The sequence below is a fragment of the Pleurodeles waltl genome, chromosome 10 (assembly GCF_031143425.1).
Source record: "Pleurodeles waltl isolate 20211129_DDA chromosome 10, aPleWal1.hap1.20221129, whole genome shotgun sequence".
Classification (NCBI taxonomy): Eukaryota; Metazoa; Chordata; class Amphibia; order Caudata; family Salamandridae; genus Pleurodeles; species Pleurodeles waltl.
Window position 1 is genome coordinate 1,032,312,503 of NC_090449.1, and position 23,824 is coordinate 1,032,336,326.

Consider the following 23,824-nt stretch of genomic DNA (forward strand, 5'->3'; position numbering starts at 1 on the left):
CCCCAAGTGCTGCCAAGCATACTCCAAACCACAAAAGGTAAGTGCACTTATAAGGTAGGCAACACAAGCATTGAAACTTTACATTCCATAAACTACTTGTATCCACTCACATTAAAGTTTCACTCAATATGTCACACAAACTTAGACACCTTTTTACACACAAGTAGACTAATCCCACAGTAATGTGACACGTAGTCATACTTCATGCTGGTATGCTTGACATCAATGACCAATGGAATAGTGTCCAAGGTGAGTTTTCCACAGTTTCACACTCTATTACATTAGTCCTGATAGAGCGTTCCGTACTAATAATTTACCTGTATTCGGACGCTCTTTAGGCCGATGAATCTTTTGGCTAAGTGGGACTCTCCGTACTCTTAATCAATCAATTTCATTAAATCAGTAATCAATAACGAACATAAGCAATACCCTGATCAACATAACACTTGACAATTAATCCAGAATACATTTCGGCGAACCCTGACCTTTCAGTCAGGAATAACCACACCAGTTTATTCAAAGTTAGTGAATTTATTTCCCTATATTAACAAAGCTAGCACAATATAAATGTGTCTCAACACCAAATGATAAACGTAAATGAACATTAATAGCTGTCCATAACGGCGAAACAAGTGCAATCTATGCAGCATTTCAATAACAAGGCATTCGATAATAGCAATGCAAATCACTAATACGATAATCTGTAATGAACTAATTGCATACATTTAGTCAGCATAACAAGGTCTCAAATTGCATCGTGCAACAAAAGGAATCCTCATCTAACCTCAAATTAGCATCGGCATGTGGGACTTCATGCAAAACAATTTAGCAGCATTAATTTGGAAAAACTCCTAACTAGGGATCTTGTAAAAAATCAGCAGTTGGTTACCAAAAAGAAACACAATGCAATTGTACAATTTCCTTTCATATTTACCAATTACGATCAGCATACAAGGAAGTCTTCGTCTCACAGGTACCGTTTCTCGATCAGCATGGGTACCGTTTCGATCGGCATGGGACGGGGCAAAGGGGCAAGGTGGACGGGGCAATTGCCTCACGGCGGCAAGGTAAAACTACTACTTCATGCAAGGGATTAAATCAAAGTTAAAGTCTCTAGGGCAAGAATCATTTAAAGTCTCTTCCTCTTCCTTAGAGAAAGCATCAAAGTCTCTTTCAAAATGGCGTCGCAGCAAAATGGGCCATAATAGCTGCAAAGTCTACAAAATGGCGAGTATCGAGCTGGTCATGGCTGCAATGGCTACCTTCTTCTCGTGCACCTGGTTTAAATAGACAACAGTTCAAATCCAGTAGGGTCTTCCATTGGAGGGTTCATAGGTTAGCTTCAAATTGTCCAATCAAAAACAACAGTTCTCAAGCTTTTACTTAAGCATACATTATCCTTGGAGATGGGTACGCAAGTTGCAACATTTTATACCAATTAGCTCACTTTCAGAGCCTCCATTGTCCGCACCTGCAGATTGACCTTGGAGTAAAGAGAAAAATGCCAAGCTGGCACGAAACTTTAAGATAAGCATGTGAACGATCTCAGTGGAAAAGTACAGCTTCAAGCAAAAATACACGTTTAATAGCACATTGGAAAAATACGAGCATCTAAACCGTGAGACCAGGCAACTAGGCCAAAGCCTCCGCTAAAGTTATGCTAAGCTAAAACATTTCAAACAAGCAAATCGTAGCACACGTTTATGATTATGTCGGATTAGTGCAATTCTAGTACATCACGTTATATAAAGCACGCTTATAAATGTTGGCAAACTACTCTGAGGGCACATTTTGTCCCCGTACAATCTTTATTAATGTGGTTAAAGTCACACATGATTATTGCAGTACTACGTTTAAGCGTAAATAAATAGAAACCTTCATTTTCTGCTTCATCAATCCCTCCTCTGATGACTACTTGTCATCACACCAAATTATGCCCACAAATTTTATTCCATTAAAATTCTGTCAGTTCTCTTTTCCTTTTAATTCCCCTAGTTTTCGCTTTGTATTCTTCTGCCATTCTTTTCATTATTTTCTCCTCCTTCCTTCTTTTAATTCTTTCCATAATCATTATTATTCCCCTTTTTATTCCCCAAATTCCAAATACGCAAATTATAACTATCATAATTCCCTCTATTATTTTTAGCAGTATCCCATTCCAAATTCCACCAATCCAATTTCCCACTGAAGCAAGTCCTTTTCCAACCTTCTCCCACACTCCTGGTTCTTTCAATTCCTTCAAGTCCGCACTCTCTTTTGTTAGATTAGCAAGCATAGTTTTAATCTTCACACTATTGTCGGGAATATACGTACAACAGTGTCGTGCACCAAGCATTTTGCAAACGCCGCCATCCTTTGCTAAAAGAATGTCTAAGGCAAGCCTGTTTTGAAGAGTCATAGCTCTTTCCGCTGCAAGTTCAGCATCTATCAGGATTATAGCACCTGAAAACTTTGTCAACATGTTATCCACTATAGTAGACAACTTTCTTATTTTGATGGAATTCAACACAACTCCCAATGAAGGAATCATGGCTCCAAATATATCTCCTACCACAGCAGCTGCGGTCTCTCTTTTCTGGATACGATGGGATCCAGATGTCTTTTGAATCATCGATAGGTCATCCAGTTGATAAACCTTTGGGAACACTATACCCAAATAACATCTCCCCCACCATCCCTTTGGAGGACGATAATAGGCATTATACCCACAAATGTAATATACACCTGGAATGACAGGGTCAAGTCCGTTCATCATGAATGTCCATTTGGCCTTAAAGATAAACGTATGTTTACATTCACTCGCTCCTACAAAAATGTTGTCATAATAAGATTCACCTCGATATATACAAAATTTCCCTACATGCCAAGCATCTAAAGCTATTCTCCCTTGTGTTTTTATTGCAGCAAAATCATAATTATCTACTGAAGTCCTCTTATGTAGCTCTTTTTCTAATTTCGCATTCATTTGTGCCCTTCTATCATCTGTGTGATCTAAAAAGCTTATTTCTACTGCAGAGAGCGAGCAGGTAAGATTTTCCCTATGAGCGTGAGCCGTTTCAAAAGGTTGCATTGGCTCGAAAAATTCCCTCATTATTTTAGCATCCCAATCTTTAGCAATCTGGCTTAGCTGCGCTATTATAGGAACATATGCAAAGGTAACATCATAATTTGAGTAAAAATACTGTATGTTAGTTTGACCATAAAATCTAGACATTACTATACTACATGTAATCCCGTATGTAAGAGGCATGTGGTGATAAGTCACCCCTTCCTTTACTGATGTCGGTATCTGTGTACACACATAACAATCTTTCGCATCCATAGTCTCAACATATTCTGTAAGCAAGCGATAGAAAACATTATACGAAAGTTCTTTCTTATCATGCAAGAGCCTCTCATCTAATTCTAGTCTTTTCAATGCGGTTAGTTCAGTGACAGTAACAGGAGCAAAAGTAGAAGCATCAATTCTCTCATTCTCACCCTTACCATGCATTCCAAGTACAATTGCCATTATTATTAGTACACATGCAATTATCAAGCCTATACACACATATTTACAATATTTCTTTCTACTGTTTTGCGTCATGATCTGTATAGAATCAGAGAGCTAGAAGCACCTATAAAGAAACTATTTAGCAATTCAGTTACAAAGCTGAACGAGCGCAATGTTCACACAGTCTTCTTCAGGAGGCCAGTCACTTATCGGTTAGCAGCATTTGTCTCAATTCGGCAATAACTCAGTCTTTTATCAGTTCAGCAAAAGTCTCATCCGGTTTAGCAATGTCTCAGCTGGTTTTATCACTTTAGATTGTAGCAGGCAATGTCATTTATCACCCTTTCAATCAACACTGTCCATAAAACTTTTCTTTTCTATTGGTATCTCTTCTTCTTCGTTCTCGAGGCTTAGAGATACAAACTCGTCAGTCCAATCGTCATGAACTACATATGCCCATTCAGGACCGGAATATCTTCTGTTCGGTATCCTTTTCCTTTTCAATTTTGCTTCTCTTTTCGATTCTGCCTCGCTGGTACTTTCCTCTTTTGTCAAGTCCTTTTCTTCACTCGGGGATGGTACCACGACAGTTACTTCCTTTCTTTTCTCTTTCACTTTTGGCCTTTCTCCGTCGTTCAAACTTTCTTTAGTCCTTTCTTTTATTGGTGATATACTTAGTCTTCTCTTTGCACCATGTCCATTTGTTGGACCTGCAACCTTTTCTGTAGAAGTTTGAACTGTTTCGTTCTGTTCTGCCTTGTCCCCTCCTTCTGGGGAATCAATCACGTTCTCTTTTTCTTTTTCTGTATCGTCTGCTTCTGGGAAAGCCCTCCTCTGATCAGGCTCTCCTGCTTTTTCACCTTTTTCGAGCCCTTCGTCACCGTTACTTTCGTCAGGCTCTGTATCACTTTCAGCTGCTTCAGGTTCCTTGTCACCCTCAGCTGCTTCAGGCTCTTTGCTACCCTCAGCTGCTTCGTCGCTGTCTGAACTTTCTCCTTGGTCTTCCCCAAGTGAGTCTGTTGCTTCGTCCTCAGAGAATGTTTCTCTCTCTCCTGTTTCTGCCTGTTCGCTTTCAGTTCGGTTTTGTTCTGTCTCAGCACTCAGCACTGTTTTATCAGGCACTGGCAGTTTCAGCGCTTCAACTTCCTCATCTGTGGGACACAACACCTTCTTTGTGTGACTGGCATGAATCCAGTTGGGAACCCCCGCACACTTCACAGCGGTAGTTGTCGTCAGGATCACTTGGAAAGGGCCTTTCTAACGGGGTTCCAGACACGACTTCCTCACGTGCTTCTTTACCACGACCTAGTCACCTGCTTTCAGTGCGTGTCCTGGACCTTGGATCGGTGGCAAGGTGGTTGCTTCCACCTGGTGAGAGAAAGAGCGAACCACGTCAGCCAGACCCTTGCAGTAGTCTAACACCATATCATCTGTAATATTCAAAAGCGCGTTTGCGGGAACTGCAGGAAGCCTCATAGCCCTGCCCATGAGAATTTCGTGCGGAGACAATCCAGTCTTTCTATCAGGGGTGTTTCTCATTGACATTAGCGCCAAGGGCAATGCGTCAGGCCATTTCAAATTTGTCGATGCACATATTTTCGCCATTCTTGATTTCAGTGTACCATTCATCTGCTCCACCAGTCCTGATGCTTCAGGGCGATAGCTACAATGCAGTTTTTGCTCAATGTTCAGCGCTTCGCAAAGTAACTTTATCACCTCGTTATTGAAGTGACTTCCCCTATCTGATTCTAAAGAGATCGGGAATCCGAAACGTGGTATTAACTCTCTCAACAATAGCTTTGCAACTGTAAGGCTGTCATTTCTACGTGTGGGGTATGCCTCAATCCAGTGACTAAAAATGCACACAATCACCAACACATACTTCAGACCTCCATACACAGGCCTCTCAATGAAGTCTATCTGCATCCTACTAAATGGGCCACTGGCCCTGCCAATGTGGCTGGCGTTCACAACTGTTCCCTTTCCTGGGTTCATCTGCTGGCAAGTGACACATCGATGGCAAACTGCTTCTGCAGCTTGACGAAATCTGGGGTTAAACCAATCAGTTTTGAACAATCTTATCATGGCATCTCTCCCTAGGTGAGCTTGCCCATGATAGAACCAGGCAAGCTGTGATAAGAGACTGTTTGGCAAAATAAATTTTCCATCATTTGAAACCCATAACTCGTCTGGTCTCTTTATACATTGTGATTTAATCCAGGAGTCTTTTTCATCCTCTCTGACGCTATTCTGTAATTCTTTTAATTCATCTATTGTATCTACGACCTTCAAGGCAAATGCTTCAGCTGGTTCGAGTTCTGGTTCACTTATCGAATTCCATTCATCCCTGAGTAATATACAGTTCAAGGCACAAAATCTTGCAACTTGATCCGCATATGCATTTCCCAGAGAAACATAGTCGTGTCCTTTTGTATGAGCACTGCACTTTACCACTGCAACTTCAGCTGGCATTTGAATGGCGTGTAACAATTCCCTTATTCTCTCCCCGTTTTTCACTGGGGATCCTGAAGAAGTCAGGAAACCTCTCTGTGACCATAGTTGTCCAAAGTCGTGCACAATTCCAAACCCGTACTGACTATCAGTGTAAATGGTGACTTTCATCAATGCAGACAGTTGACATGCTCTTGTAAGGGCTACAAGTTCTGCTACTTGTGCAGAATAGACTCCTTGAAGCCACCCGGCTTCCAAGACACCTGTTACAGTACATACAGCATATCCTGCTTTCAAAATCCCCATCCCATCTCTTAGACATGAACCATCAACGAAAACAATTTGGTCATTTTCATCAAGTTTAGTATCCTTAATGTCAGGTCGAGGTTTTGTGCAAAATTCAGTCACCTGAAGGCAGTCATGCTCGACGTCTTCAGCGTTCTCAATTTCAGCATTTTCACCAGGGAGCAAGGTTGCTGGATTCAACGTAGTGCACCTTTTCAGCTGCACATTCGGTGAGCCCAGAATTATCATTTCATACCTTGTGAGTCTTGCTCCAGTCATGTGTTGCGTTCGGGAGCGGGTCAAAAGTATCTCAACTGAGTGAGGGACCATGACTGTTACTGGGTGTCCCATCACTATTCCTTCACTCTGAGTGAGGCGGATACCAACTGCTGCTACGGCGCGCAAACACCCTGGGAGTGCTGCTGCAACCGGATCCAAAGTAGCTGAAAAATACGCTACTGGTCTATTTATGCCACCATGGGCTTGAGTCAAGACAGACAAAGAACATGCATCACGTTCATGACAAAACAATGTGAAAGGCTTTGTGTAATCAGGCATACCTACAGCTAGAGCCCTGCACATGCACTCTTTCAATTCAACAAAAGCATCCATCTCATCTCCTTTCAGTTCAATTTGATCCAAGGTATCTTTCTGGGTCAGTTTCAGTAAAGGCTTTGCTAGAGTTGAGAAGTTGGGAATCCACTGGCGACAGTAGCCCACCATTCCCAAAAACTTCCTCACCTCCCTCCTTGTCTTTGGTGGACTCATTTGAAGTACACTTGTTATTCTTTCCTTCATTATTCTCCGTGACCCTTTCTCTATCTGGTGACCCAAGTATTTCACTTTCTTCTGACAGAACTGCAATTTGGAAGGAGACACCTTGTGTCCATTCCTTCCCAAATGGTTCAACAGAGCAATGATATCGGCTGTGCAGCCACTTTCTGTCTTTGATGCAACCAGTAAGTCATCAATGTACTGTACTAGGGTTGACTCGAATGGCAATTCTAATGCTTCCAAATCTTTCTTTAGAATCTGATTGAAGATTGACGGTGACTCAGAAAACCCTTGAGGAATTCGACACCAACTGTATACTCTGTCTAGGAATTTGAAACAAAAGAGGAATTGGCTGTCCTCATGAAGAGGCACAGAAAAGAATGCTTGTGACAAGTCGATGACTGAGAACCATTCCGCATCGCAAGGGACTTGAAACATTATCACAGCTGGATTTGGTACGACAGGGCAACACTTGACTATGATGTCATTTATTTTCCTCAAGTCCTGCACAAGTCGGACCTTTCCACTTGGCTTTATTAGTCCCATTATTGGTGAATTACATGGACTGCTTAACACTTCTTTCAGTACCCCCTGTTTTACAAATTCGTCAATAAGTTGAGCAACTTTCATGAGGGTGTCTTGTGCCATGTGGTATTGTGGGGTCTGGGGAAAGATTGCATTGGGCTTTACAGTCACTTTCACTGGTTCCACTCCTTTCATCAATCCCACCTCTTTCCCTGTCATATCCCACACTTCCTTTCCGACTGTTTCCCGTAATTCGGCTGGAATATCTTCTTCAGTTATCATCGGGAAAAGACAAATCAGAGGATACTCTTCATCGACAGTTTCCATCTCATCCCCCTCTACACTGTCCTCTTCTTCCCCATCACTGCTCGTCTGGATTGTTATTCCTTCGTTCGAACACATGATCGAACAACCCAATTTGCACAATAGGTCTCTTCCTAACAGTGCTATCGGGCTTGAGTCACATACCACAAACTGATGCACCCCTTGATAGTTACCGATGCTGACTGGTACCGGATCTGTTATTGGGTTCGTCAGGTGCCTGTTTGCTACTCCCACCACTTGAACTGTCCTCCCTGAGAGTGGCAAATTTGGTACTTCACTGCTCTTAACAGTTGAACGTGTGGCTCCTGTGTCAACCAAGAATGAAACACGATGACCCATTACTCTTCCCTCTACGTACGGACCCTTTTGATCAACTTCCAAGGGTGCTGCAAGCACACAATCTCCTTCTTCTTCTGAGCTTTCACTCTCCCATACATTGTTTATTCCACTCTCACTGTGTAGTGGGAACTGTTGTACGGTGCCATTTGTACTCATTACCTGACCCGAGACCTGTGGAGGAACCATCACTTGCTGCTGACTCATTGGTGCCAAAGGTATTTGCATTTGCTGATTAGGTACCATGGGAAACTGCTGTTGCATTGGCTGCATTTGCGTCATCTGCATACGAGGCATCTGCATCTGCTGTGGCTGCATAGGTTGTAATCCCTGCAACTGATTTACGGTCTGAAAATTTGGGTTTGGACCTCTCATTTTCGGTCCCCTCATTGTCTGAAATGCATTGACATCATTGTTTTGCTGACCAACACCTCCACCTGCACCTGCACCTTCCTGCACCACCATCGGGCACTCGCGTTTCCAATGACCGACAATTCCGCACACGTGACACGGCATCACCTTCTTCATTGCCTGCACACCAGTCACAACAGTATTCAAATCCGGACCATTATTCGCAAAACCTCCTCTGCCTCTGCCTCTGGCCTGTGGCTGCAACATCATATTTCCCTGCAACTGCGGCTGCGATTGCGGTGCCTGCTGTTGGAACCCTTGCATCCCTTGCAAACCTTGCAGACCTGTCTGAGCTGCTTTAAGTTGCATCATCATCACCTTCTCTTTCAACCTTTTCTGTTTCACTTCAATTTCGTCGCTACAGTATTTCGCATAATTCAACACCTCATCAATCGGTTTCGATTGCCAACAAATCAAATGCGACTTTATCATCTGGCTTATCTCTGGTCTCAGCCCTTCCACAAATCTGAACACAAAATGAAGCATGTCCTTCGCCTCTATTGTTTCCGTGCCGCTGTAGTTCTTGAACGCCTTCAACAACCTCTCATAGTAACTATGAATCGACTCTTTAGCCTCTTGGGCAGTTCGATCAATCTTCTGCCAATCCACATTTTTCGCGGCCACTTTCGTCTTCAAATGCTCAATCACCTTATAGTACAGGCTCATCACCATAGGCGATGGTGCACCCGTCTCCCTGTCTCTCTCTGGTTCACTCGTCGGCCAACCTACAGCTCTTTTGCAATCCTCCCACAAATCTGCCGGAACCACAATCTCGAAGAGAGTGTTCAGATCTTCCCAAAGACATTTTGCAAGCTTCACAAACCTATCAGTCTGTTGATACCATTCAATCGGTTTCTCTCTCAGTTTGGGAAAATCATCCGTAAAAGACTGAATGTCACTTCTGTGCCATGGTACATGTATTAATTTTCCCCCTGCTGTCTCCCTCATTGGTAACATTGTTACTGCCTCGCTACTCTGTGGTCTTTTCACATTGTGCTCTGTAGCACTGTCCCTCCTCTTTTCCTTTCTCTTTACCCACCTGCTTTCCCACTTGTCTAAACACCTCCACACTTGTGCACTCTGCAACAATTCTCTAAGGTGTGCCTTCATGCCTGCTGACCTCATGTGTTCAAAATCTGTGGTCCCAAAATCCAATCTATAGCTCCTGCTCAAGTGTTTTGTCTTGTCTATGTCAACCCCGTTTTTGTCAGCTATTTCTTGCAAGCTTTTATGTACCTTGTTCACTTCTTTCGTAATCCTTGGACATAGGTATCTCAGCTCTTCTTCCGAGTAGGACTCTAACCTATTCACACCCATAGTCCCTACCACCAATTCTTGTGCTTCCATGTTCAACCTCATCCTATTCATATAATCTTCTCCCTTCCCACTGTCTGAGCTTTGTGTGGAATTCAAACTGTTGAACCACTGTGTCAGCTGTTGCGCATTCAACCCCATCAGTGTAGCGTTCACATCGACTGCCATTGATGGTTGCGGCAACTTTTCAGTGTTCGATGACAGAGGTATTATCAGTGGGGGACTCGACCTCACCAGTGTCGACTGAGCACATATGGGACTAAACTCCATCAAGGATCCGGGTCCATTTGGCTGAGCCGCTATAGGGGTTACCCCTGGAGTGTTTTCTATGCACCTCCTTTCGGTCCCATTCTGCAGCATTGATCTCTGACCGCTCATACCTAAGTTAGGCTGACTGTACAGAGGTACCGGTGGACCTACAGTAATGGGTAGTGATATCGCATCTGGGTTTTGTCCATTTCCCACGTTCTGAGGCACGTTCATTCCCACGCTATGGGTCATCATTGCCGGCATGCCCATCTGGCTCCCCGTCATCTGAGCATGTGCTGTTCCCCCCTGCATCTGCTTTTGAGGCATCAAAAACTGGGTTGATTCAGCTTGTGCCAATGTTGGGTTGTGACCATTCTGTATTCCCATTACAGTCGGGTCTAGAACCATTCCCGTACTGTTGTCACTGCTGTAATATCTTGGGACCTGCGGCTGATAATTTTCTGCTGGTTTCAACATAGGCACATCTGGATATATTCTCCTAACCAGCGGTATCTGCGGGGTGAACAGTAGACTCGGGTCCTTAGATCCCGATGATGCTCCTGAACTCTGACTTTCACCGTTCTGTACCGATGCCGGTGGGGCAGAACTGGTACTTGGACCTTGTCCACTCTCTGCATAAGGTGGTGGACGGTCGTTCAGCAATTGCATTATTAGCTCCTCATCCTCTAACTCCTCTTCTCTTCTCAATTTTTCCTCGTCCTCTCTATCCTTGGAACACCTCCTGTTTGTCTTACAGGTAGCTTTCTTACCTGTCTCCTCTTCTTCCTTAGAAATTGCGGGAAACAATTTTATCCCCTGCAATACATCTGACCTCCACACCTTCTGTGCATTATCCCACCTAGCATCCGCTAGTGTCTTTTCTACCTTCCTTATCCTTGTTTCGAACTTATTTTTCTGTTGCTGTCTAGCCATTAATTCCCAAATCGCTAGAGCCTCAAACTGGGCTGGCCTTGGAGGCACCTTCATGTCGTACATCGTGAACCTCAAATTCTCCAGAATCCTTATATTGAATGTCCCGTGGATCGGGAATGCTACGCTCCCATGTTTCTCTGTCAACTTGTGCCATTGCTTTAACCAAAGGCACGGAGCTACCCCCTTTTCCTCCATTACAATGTAAGCTGGTGTGCCTTCGGGCGGCGTCTCCTCTCCTACGTTCGCTTTAATGTAAGACTCCCCCTTCATCGCACTCCTGAATGCTTTAAAGAATTTCATTTTCTCGTCTTTTATTTCACAAAGTTTGTAATCAATACGTGACTTTAATTCCCGGAATACTCTTCGCTTGCCTTTCCCCTTCCAATCGAGCCCCACGGACTGCGTCCAATCCGTGCGCGACCCTTCTCTGCAACCAACCTATCCCAGCGCGGCTCCTAATGACGTCACACTCACACACACTGCGGCTGACAAAGCCTCGCGGCTAGTCCTCCTTCACTCAGCTCCTCTCGTAACAACTTCTTGCATGTATCGCGAGCTACAAAAACTAAAACAGATCTGTCGGTTTACTACAGGAAGGGTAACACAGTTGCTTCAGGACCTTAGGGATTTTTCACTAGCCTCGGCAGTTATTCCATCTTTCTCGGTCCCCACGTTCGCAAGCAAATCTGACCCGCAGACCTACTCTCAACTTGTCAATGATCTATTCTAGTGCACTTAGAATTTTGTCAAAGCCCGAAGTCGAAGTTTCTTTCACTCCCTTAACACACGTACCGACTCGTTGACCACGCCCGGTCAACCTACTAAACCGACCAGACCACAACATAAATCAACATACTCCGGAGTCTCTTGACCTCTCAGGGCCCGTCTCAACAACAACAACCACGTGGACCTTTTTATGCACAAAGCGCCACACGCACATGAAGTTCGACGACTTCCCTACTCTCACACTCGGAGTCGCACCTCCGCTATTTCTATGAAGTTCGACGACTTCTCTACCTCTACACTCGGAGTCGCACCTCCGCTATCCTCTAAAAAAGAAAAAAAAATCCTCGCAACCTTTTCACACAATCTGCGGCAATAAGCTGTGCAAGCACAAAACCCTAACTTCTCTCATACCATCACTAGTACCGCCAACGCTGATTCCACACCTCCATTCTCTTCATTCGCAAGCTCCGAGATCCCGGGAAAGTCGCGGTGGACCTAGCCCATCATCATTTTCCCAATCAGTTTTATCCAAGAAAAATCTAATTCAACTTCTCGAGTGGGGTCTCAAAGGGCGTAACCGTTAATTCAACACCATGTACTTTAAGAGTACAGGGTCCCAAAAGGCGAAACCGTCCTCTGCTACCATCTACTGATAGAGCGTTCCGTACTAATAATTTACCTGTATTCGGACGCTCTTTAGGCCGATGAATCTTTTGGCTAAGTGGGACTCTCCGTACTCTTAATCAATCAATTTCATTAAATCAGTAATCAATAACGAACATAAGCAATACCCTGATCAACATAACACTTGACAATTAATCCAGAATACATTTCGGCGAACCCTGACCTTTCAGTCAGGAATAACCACACCGGTTTATTCAAAGTTAGTGAATTTATTTCCCTATATTAACAAAGCTAGCACAATATAAATGTGTCTCAACACCAAATGATAAACGTAAATGAACATTAATAGCTGTCCATAACGGCGAAACAAGTGCAATCTATGCAGCATTTGAATAACAAGGCATTCGATAATAGCAATGCAAATCACTAATACGATAATCTGTAATGAACTAATTGCATACATTTAGTCAGCATAACAAGGTCTCAAATTGCATCGTGCAACAAAAGGAATCCTCATCTAACCTCAAATTAGCATCGGCATGTGGGACTTCATGCAAAACAATTTAGCAACATTAATTTGGAAAAACTCCTAACTAGGGATCTTGTAAAAAATCAGCAGTTGGTTACCAAAAAGAAACACAATGCAATTGTACAATTTCCTTTAATATTTACCAATTACGATCAGCATACAAGGAAGTCTTCGTCTCACAGGTACCGTTTCTCGATCAGCATGGGTACCGTTTCGATCGGCATGGGACGGGGCAAAGGGGCAAGGTGGACGGGGCAATTGCCTCACGGCGGCAAGGTAAAACTACTACTTCATGCAAGGGATTAAATCAAAGTTAAAGTCTCTAGGGCAAGAATCATTTAAAGTCTCTTCCTCTCGATTAGAGAAAGCATCAAAGTCTCTTTCAAAATGGCGTCGCAGCAAAATGGGCCATAATAGCTGCAAAGTCTACAAAATGGCGAGTATCGAGCTGGTCATGGCTGCAATGGCTACCTTCTTCTCGTGCACCTGGTTTAAAAAGACAACAGTTCAAATCCAGTAGGGTCTTCCATTGGAGGGTTCATAGGTTAGCTTCAAATTGTCCAATCAAAAACAACAGTTCTCAAGCTTTTACTTAAGCATACATTATCCTTGGAGATGGGTACGCAAGTTGCAACATTTTATACCAATTAGCTCACTTTCAGAGCCTCCATTGTCCGCACCTGCAGATCGACCTTGGAGTAAAGAGAAAAATGCCAAGCTGGCACGAAACTTTAAGATAAGCATGTGAACGATCTCAGTGGAAAAGTACAGCTTCAAGCAAAAATACACGTTTAATAGCACATTGGAAAAATACGAGCATCTAAACCGTGAGACCAGGCAACTAGGCCAAAGCCTCCGCTAAAGTTATGCTAAGCTAAAACATTTCAAACAAGCAAATCGTAGCACACGTTTATGATTATGTCGGATTAGTGCAATTCTAGTACATCACGTTATATAAAGCACGCTTATAAATGTTGGCAAACTACTCTGAGGGCACATTTTGTCCCCGTACAATCTTTATTAATGTGGTTAAAGTCACACATGATTATTGCAGTACTACGTTTAAGCGTAAATAAATCGAAACCTTCATTTTCTGCTTCATCAGTCCCCACACATTAGTCCAGTTGCGTCAGTCAGAATTTACGCATTGCCTCTGTTTTTGAAGGCATTGCTGAAGTTGTACTTGTTGTAAGCACAACTTCAGCAGTGCACCACTATTGGTCTAGATGCGTAGATGCATCCTTCCCACAGATGCGTCACAATTTCTGACGCACATTGGGACCTTACCCCATGGGGCGTCATCTCGTAAATATGATGCACCAAAGACATTTGGAACCGTCGTTACGAAGTGTAACGTTTTCTGACACAGCTGCCTTAGCAGTTCTTGTAAATATGCCTCTTAGAATCCTGTCTTAGTCCCTATTTCTGGAGTTTAGATGGTCCTTATAATAAGTATTCAACATTTTTTAAACATTGATCTAAGTTTACAGTATTACTCAATTTATGACATTGCCTGATGCTATTCGTAACTTAGTCAATGTTATCTGCTTTTAATTTTTCAATCATTTGTTCATTAAATGAATAGCTTGCTACCTTGTTTCAGAATAAATAAATTATATAGGTGCCTAAAATACCTTTTTACCCTTTGTTATCAATAAATCAATAACTTAGATGTGTGGATCTTGATATGTGGGTTTCTTGCAAACATATTACTTCAGTTTCCCAAGCTTCTAAGATAAATAGACTTCTTCAGGCTTGTTCGATCGTTTGACCTAAGATCTCAATATCTTAATTTTAGACCCAACATTTCAGTATCATTGTGCTGTCTGGCCGTCTTGACATCTTTCCACATTCAATTTTTCCCCTGTCATCCCACCACCCACTCTACCTGTTATTAGTTGAGCACTGGAGTTTCCTGTACTGAATGGTAAACATCACCCACCAACCAGGCTGTCATGCGACAGCCCCAGGCGGTTACTCCCCTTATCACAGCTCTTTGACAGTCAACACTTGAAATCGCATATAAAGTGGATTCTCTTAACACATTAAAACATGTAAGTCAATCCTCCTTCACTAGAAGCAAAACAAAAATACAAAATCAACAAACTGACCCTCCACAATATCTGTGAGAAGCGTTCAAGGCATGCAAAGAAGGGCAGTGCTCATGCAAATGGAAACCAATCTCACAACTGCATCTGCAAGGGTCTGTTAAGGTATATAGATTTTCTCTAGACCACATAGGTGAGTGTCAGGTCTTCAAAACATAAGTGGGCCCCTCGCCCGCTTTTGTGGGTGTGCTTTCATGGATGGTCTAGTTGCGCACCCGGGCCCCTTGATACACAAGTCTGTTTTGTGACTTGAGACATGCATCCCAAGGAACCGCACGCGGACATCTAAATCAATGTTTTGCAGCAAAAATATTTGTTGCAGCAGGTGAGCCTGGCTTTCAGTGTCTCGGAATGTGGTGGGATCAAACCCAAGAAAATTAGCCCAGCAGGCTTAATATCACATCTGCAGGTATAAAAGAAATGCACACAATTTTGTAGAGAGTTTGTTCCAGCTAGAAAGCTCCTTCCTTGTGGTCAAGATCTCTTCATGGTTGGCCGCTTTCTTGACATGCTTCCAGTGCAGGTTGCTCATTGTGAGACAGTTTTGATGGGTCTTAAAGCAGCCATCATCCCTCCCACCGCTGACTAATTGGCAGTCTAATCCATTGAGGGGACTTTCCGACAATCAACCGAATGGATACCGGCCATTGGCTGGTGATGAACTCAAACTCATCCTTAGTAGAAACTGACTCACTGCAGACCTGATATTGGAGATTCATTTTTACCCATAGTACCCATTTCACTTGCCAATTTATGCAATTTATTGGCAATATGCAGTATGCAATTTTAATTGAATATTTTGTCAAATTCCTGTATTTCGAGCATTTAATGGCTGGCGAGCTCTCCTGTCAGCCTGGAGGTTGTTACTGACGCATGGCGTCTAATTAATGAAGAGTTGTGATAAATAAATTGCTTTTATTTTCTAATGAAAGAAAGGAGGGTGAGATGATGTACCCTTTTGATATGACACCAGTTATTCTGAGTTTTAATCAGAGCTGCACCTTTAATGAAATGCGTATTGGATTCGCGCTAATTAGACTGCTGTGGGTGCACAGTCAGCCGAAGCTATAATGGAACTTAAACCATTCCTTGTAATCGTAAACAGTATATAATTATTATTTGTACAGCTGAGCAGTTAAGGACAAAGGAAAATAAGTTTGCAGAACAGTTTGCAGAACTAATTTAACTATGTGCATCTTGGCATGACCTTATACATTATGGGAATCATAGATGATGTGCCACTTCTCTTGCACCCCCCCACCCCACCAGCACCTAATGGCACCACGGTTGCGCTATATTTATAATACGGTGCACATTGGCTGTCACACAATAGCATCAAAAATGCTTATTCTAATGCAGCAAAGCACAGGGAGGTCCATTGAATATAATGAGTGTGTCATTTTAACACCTGCTCTGAGCAGGCATTAAAAATGATGGAAAAAATGGTGCAGTGAAATCTTGTAAATGTCAGTCCCATTTTTTCAGGCCTCCCTGCGCCAGAATGCCCCCCTTGCATACATTATGCTGCTGCAGGCATAATGTGGCCCAAGGGGTCGCAAAGTGGCGCAATGCAAACAATGCACCACTTTGTAATAATGGCGCAGCAGATAAGCCACCTTAGCACCACCTTAGCATCCAAAACATTACGCTATGGCAGTGCTAAAGTGGAGCAAGGGGCTCATAAATATCCCCCTATGGGTCTGACTCCGAAAGGCTTTTTTATGAATACGTGAGACTAGGTTTTATTCTGCATTTCCTCGAGTAAGTCACACCCAGCAGTCAGACTTTTAACTTGTATATTTATTTATTTACGTTTACTTTTTTATATAGTGCGAAGTAGACCAAAAGTGCTGCTCAAAAGATCAGCTTCAGTACATAAGAATTTTAAGGTTTGTTATATTATCTAAAATTCACGGAAACAAACAAGAAAGGCAGTTCAACTTTCAAGGTAAAACAGAAGGCGGCTTAGGACAGTCTGATACCCATCCCATATCATTCCTGCCCATGCCTACTTGCCTATGATGGTGTCAAGGAGAAGGACATTTATGCAGGGGTCAAATAAAGCCATGTCTCAGAAGCCCACCTCTTCCATGCCAGCTTATCGCATGTATTGAGGAAAGGTAGAAAAATCCCTTGTTCATCAGGATACCAGAAGGAGCTAAACACGACCTCGGGAGAGGCTAGAATCAGCAATGGCCAGTGTTAAACACAGAAGAGGGAGGTGGAAATCATGTGTAAGAAGGCAATCAAATAATCAGTTTCTATGGGCTGGCAGCCATTTATTCCTCCAATATGGTCGCCACCCTTTGATTCATGAATGTCTAGGGCAAGGGAACTAGACTATAGGTTAGCAGTTTAATTATTTGAGAGACCATCGCAGACGATGGCTGATTTCCCATAAAATTGGTACAATACAAACTAGGGGGCATATTTAGGAGCTCCAGACGCCATCTTAGCACCGTCATAGCATCATTTTTTTATGCTAAGGCGGCTCTAAAGTGGCTTTTTCCCTGCACCATATTTAGAAAGTGGTGTAATGCATGCATTGCACCACTTTGTAAACCCTTGCGCCACACTATGCCTGCACCAGGCAGAATGTATGCAAGTGGGGCATTCCGGCACTAAGAGGCCCGCAAAAATGTCGTAGTGAAATTCAACAGATTTCACTGCACCATTTTTGGCATAATTTTTAACGCCTGCTCAGAGCAGGCGTTAAAATGACGCTCCCATAGAAATCTATGGGCCTCCTAGCACATTGCCATAAAAGCGTCAACCTTTTTGACACCAGTGTAGTAAAGCACCACAATAGCATCAAAAATGTTGTTGTTATTGTGGTAACGACCGCCATGATGCACTGTATTATAAATATGGCGCACTCATGGTGTTGTTAGGTGCCGGTAGGGGGGTGCAGAAAAGGTGACGCATCAGCTCTGATGCACCACTTTTTTTCTTTTTCACCCGTTGCACACCCCGGCCACACAAAGTGCTGTGTGTGAAGGGGTTGTATTTCTGCTCTATCACACGTCTTTCTATTCTGGAGGTAGCTCAGCTCTCTTCTCCCACCCCGGAAGCGATATCTTCTTCCAGGCATCTGCAGCCCCAGTAGTCGGTCGGTTGGACATTGCACTGAAACATGGCTTCAAGGTTACTTGTGACGAGTGCGCCGCGGGCTCTGACCCATGGGAATGGGACAGTTTGTGTTCCCTTGGTGGCTAGGTCGATGTCTGCAAGAGGTATTCCTACAGATGAGGAGCAAGCCACAGGACTGGAGAGAAAGATCATGAAGGCTTTGGAGAAGGGAAAGGAGCCATACAGTATCCTGAAACCACCTCAGTTTGCTGGGACAATACAAGACCTTCACATTGTCCCTTCTATCAAACAGAAAAGAATTGTAGGCTGCATATTCGAGGAGGTCTAATGCCACCATGTAAATACAGCGCAGTGCATAGCACCACCGGAGCGTCACTAAAAGCGACACTCCGTTGGTGATAGGGCCTTGTAAATCTAGCCCAATGTTCAAGAGCCTAACGTGATTCCACCAGGGGCGTAACAAAACTGGAGGGGGCCTCCCTGCAAAGAACATGAAGGGCCCCCTCTCTGGGCTCACTCAGGAGCTCTCAGGCTAGAGTGCTGTGCTGTGCCCCCCACCCACTGTAGGGGCAGCGGGCCTCTCTTATGTCACAGGCTTCCTCAACATGCTGCTAAACCAGGACAGGCTGAGCGAGGTGTACAATGTTTCAAAGACAGCACCCAATCTGCCCATCCACATCTACAACATCTCAAAACAAATGAAAGACTAATAAGATATTTTCCTTTCGCATTATTGTGCATGAAATGCACCCTACTTCTTTGATAATATGTTGTTTACCCTCTGAACCTTCCTCTGGCTGGCTCTGTTTTGTAACTGCTCTGCTCTATTTAATGCACATCTGATCTCTGAAGAACTGGAAGGTTCTCTCCACTGTGATTCAAAGCAGCTTCTGCTTCCAAGAAGGAAGACCCTAATGCCAGGACAGGACAGGTCATGACCGTCACGTATGGGTAGGACAGTGAGGCTGCCTTTGTGACCTCAAAGGATAAAAGAATTTCAGGGCGTTGGCCAACTTGTGTATCTGTCTGACACAGTAAAGGAGGTTGGAGATAGCAACAGAAAGAAACTTCATATAAAAATAGAAAAAGGAAAAAAGATGAATGAAATCCCACACCTTGAAGTCAAATCCCAACTTAATGGAAAATCTGGTTCACAAAGGCGATTCTGAGTTCTGTCACCGAAGTCAGACCATCAGCCTTGTTTTAAGGCTAAGGATATTCTAAGTTTCATGTAGCTCTGATTGAAAGCTCTTGTAGAACTCAAGAGTCCTCTCTGCTGGTTCTCTTTCCCCATCATGCCTCAGTTTCAGCTGTCCAAGAGAAGACATCACTCTTTGGCTGATCTGAGTGCTCCAGTGGGGCATTTGTTTGTTTTGGGCTCTCTTCTCCAAATTGACTTGTCATTCACTCACCAAGCAGGGAAAATGATACAGGAGCAAATCAATATAAAGACATAGGCGGTCATTCTGACCCTGGCGGTCAAAGACCGCCAGGGCGGAGGACCGCGGGAGCACCGCCGACAGGCCGGCGGTGCTCCAATGGGGATTCCGACCGTGGCGGTAAAGCCGCGGTCGGACCGGCAACACTGGCGGTCTCCCGCCAGTGTACCGCCGCCCCATTGAATCCTTCAAGGCGGCGCAGCTTGCTGCGCCGCCGAGGGGATTCCGACCCCCCCTACCGCCATCCAGATCCCGGCGGCCCGACCGCCGGGATCCGGATGGCGGTAGGGGGGGTCGCGGGGCCCCTGGGGGCCCCTGCAGTGCCCATGCCACTGGCATGGGCATTGCAGGGGCCCCCGTAAGAGGGCCCCTAAATGTATTTCACTGTCTGCTGCGCAGACAGTGAAATACGCAACGGGTGCAACTGCACCCGTCGCACAGCTTCCACTCCGCCGGCTCGATTCCGAGCCGGCTTCATCGTGGAAGCCTCTTTCCCGCTGGGCTGGCGGGCGGCCTGAAGGCGACCGCCCGCCAGCCCAGCGGGAAAGTCAGAATTACCGCTGCGGTCTTTCGACCGCGGAACGGTAACCTGACGGCGGGACTTTGGCGGGCGGCCTCCGCCGCCCGCCAAGGTCAGAATGAGGGCCATAGTGCTATTAACAAATTCCTAGTATTTATGTATTCTTAGCTCCAAGATAAATAAAGAGAAAAAAAGAGACAAAGCACTAAGACCTCATGTACCATCTTTATTCTTTCAAGGACTGGGCCCATATTTTGGTGCGGTGCCTCCTATTAGTCTCCACGGCCATTGATATCGTCATATTGGCATTGCCCTCAAAAGAGTTCCACCATTACCTGCACTTGGGGAGCTCCTTCCCCAGCTAAGACTTGGCTATGCACAGTCCGGCTCTTACAATTGAGGTAACCATGAACACAATCCCTTAATGTTTCTTTTAGGCAGCCGATGAGTATCGTAGCAGCATTAATTTACAGGACAACTTTAGTTTGGATCCCATCAATTCATTCTTGATTCCAATAGTCTGGGATTTACTACATTGAGCAAACATGTGAATCAGATTTGCATTGGGTACTGCGCACCTAAAACATTTAGGGCATATTTACAAGAAGTTTGAGCCACCGTTGCATCATTATTCTTTATGCTGTGGCAGCGCATTCAGTAATCCATACTTACAGGTGATGCATTTGGCCCAATGCAACAGCTTTTGAAGGCCTACATCAGAATATACCTGAAGGTGGAACCTGCTGCGCCTCACAGATTTTAATGTATGCAGGGTAGGCGTTCCTTCTTAAAATCTGACTTACAACTGACACAGTGAGTTACAAATTTGGCAATGTGTGACACATCTTTTAGATGCATCATGCTAAACCTGTAATGCGTCAAAATTCCTACGCCTTACTAACCCAGTCATAGGAAATGACGCAGTGGCTGTGGTATAGGAATCGGACCAGCTAATGTAACTTAAAACACTGTGATGAGTAAGTAAATCACATCCCCTCAACTAGTATTAGGCCTACACATGAATCAATCATGTTGTTGGACCCCTTGTGCAACCTGGGGCCATGGCTCTTTTTCTATTATCTTCCACTACAGCAATGCAATGTGACACTGTGCACTCCATGTAAGGGACAGGCCAGGATTTCCACATATCAATATAAGAATAGGTCCCCAAGTGCAGCCAAGCCTACTCAAACCACAAAAGGTAAGTACATTCATAAGGTAGGTAACACACGCATTGAAACTTTATATTACATAAACTACTTGTATCCACTCACATTAAAGTTTCACTCAATATGTCACACATACTTAGGTACCTTTGTGCACGCAAGTAGACTATGCCCACTGCAATGTGACACATAGTCATACTTCATGCTGGTATGCTTTACATCTAGGACGAATGGAAAAGTGTCCAAGGTTAGTTTTCCTCCATGTCACACTCTATTACATTAGTCTCCACACATTAGTCCAGTTGCGATAGTCAGAACTGACGCATTGCCTCTGTTTTTTAATGCATTGCTGAAGTTGCGCTTGTTGTAAGCACAGCCTCAGCACTGTGCCCCTTTTGGCCTAGATGCGTAGTGGCCCCCTTCCCAGAGATGCGTCAGAATTTCTGACGTACATTGGGATCTTACCCCATGGGGCATCATCTTGTAAATATGATGCACCAAAGGCATTTGGAACTGTCGCAACGAAACATAATTTTTTCTGAGACATAGCTGCCTTAGCAGTTCTTGTACATATGCATTTTAGAATCTTGTCTTAATCCCTAATCCTGGAGTTTAGGTGGTCCTTATAATAGGTAATCAACATTTTTTAAACATTGAACTTCAATGTTTACTGTATTACTCAATTTATGACTTTGCCTGATGCTATTCATAACTTAGTCAATGGTATCTGCTTTAAAATTTTCAATCATTCCTTCACTAAATTAATAGCTTACTACCTTGTTTCAGAATAAATAAATTATATAGGTGCCTTTCAATAACTGAGTTGTGTGGATCTTGATATGTGGGTTTCTTGCAAACATATTACTTCAGATCTCCAAGTTTCCAAGATGAATAGACTTCTTCAGGCTTGTTCCCTCATTTGACCTAAGATCTCAATGCTTTAATTTTGGACCCAATATTTTCATTGTTCTTTCTGGCCGTCTTGACATCTTACCACAATCACATTTTCCACTGTGATCCCACCACCCACTCTACCTGTTATTAGCTGAGCTGAGCGGTGAAGTTTCCAATACTGAATGGTAAACATCACCCACTAACCAGGCTGTCATACAACAGGTGTAGGCGGTTACTCCCCTTCCACCAGCTCCTCGACAGTCAACAATTGAAATCGCATAAAAAAGGATTCTCTTAACACATTAAAACATGTAACTCCATCCTCGTCACAGGAAGCAAAGCAAAAATGCAAAATCAACAAACTGGCCTTCCACTATCTGTGAGAAGCGTTCAAGGCATACAAAGAGGGGCAATGTTCATGCACATGGAAACCAATCTCACAACTGCATCTGCAAGGGTCTGTTAAGGTATATAGATTTCCTCTAGACCACATAGGTGGGTGTCAGGTCTTCAAGACATAAGTGGTCCCCTCGCCCGCTTCTGTGGGTGCGCTTCCCTACTTTCCATTTCATGAATGGTCAAATTGCACACCCGGGCCCCTTGACACACTTCTGTTTTGTGACTTGGGACATGCATCCCGGGGAACCGCAAGAGGACATTTGCATCAATGTTTTGCAGCAAAAATGTTTGTTGCAGCAGGTGAGCCTGGCTTTCTGTGTCTTGGAATGTGGCCTCTTTCTTGACATGCTTCCAATGCAGGTTGCTCATTGCGAGTCAGTTTTTATGGGTCTTAAAGCAGGCATCATCCCTTCCACCGCTGACTAATTGGCAGTCTAGTCCATTGAGGGGGGTTTCCGACAATCAACCGCATGGATACCAGCCATTGGCTGGCACTGAACTCAAACTCATCCTTGGTAAAAACTGGCTCACTTCAGACCTGCTATTGGAGATTCATTTGTACCCACAGAACTAATTTCACTTGCCAATGGATGCAATTTATTGGCAATATGCAATATGCAATTTTAAGAGAATATTTTGTCTAATTCCTGCATTTCAAACATTGAACAGCTTGCCAGCTCTTGTGTCAGCTTGGAGGTTGTTACTGACGCATGACGTCTAATTAATGAAGAGTTGTGATAAATAACTTGTTTTTATTTTCTAATGCAAGAAAGGAGGGTGAGATGATGTACCCTTTTGATATGACACGTTATTCTGAGTTTTAATCAGAGCTACACCTTTAATTAAATGTGCACTGGATAAGCACTAATTAGACTGCTGTGGGTGCACAGTCAGCCAAAGCTATTATGGAACTTAAACCATTTCTTGTAATCGTAAACAGTGTATAATTATTATTTGTACAGCTGAACAGTTCAGGACAAAGGAAAATAAGTTTGCAGAACTCATTTAAGTATGTGCATCTTGGCATGACCTGCAAATGAGCTTCACCCCAGCACTTCTTTATTCCTTTATACATTATGGGAATCATAGATGATGCACCACTTTTCTTCCGCCTCCCCCACCAGCACTTAACAACACCATGGTTGCGCTATATTTACAATACAGTGCAGATTGGCGGTCGCTAGCACAATAGCGTCAAAAATGTTTATTCTAGTGCAGCAAAGCACAGGGAGGC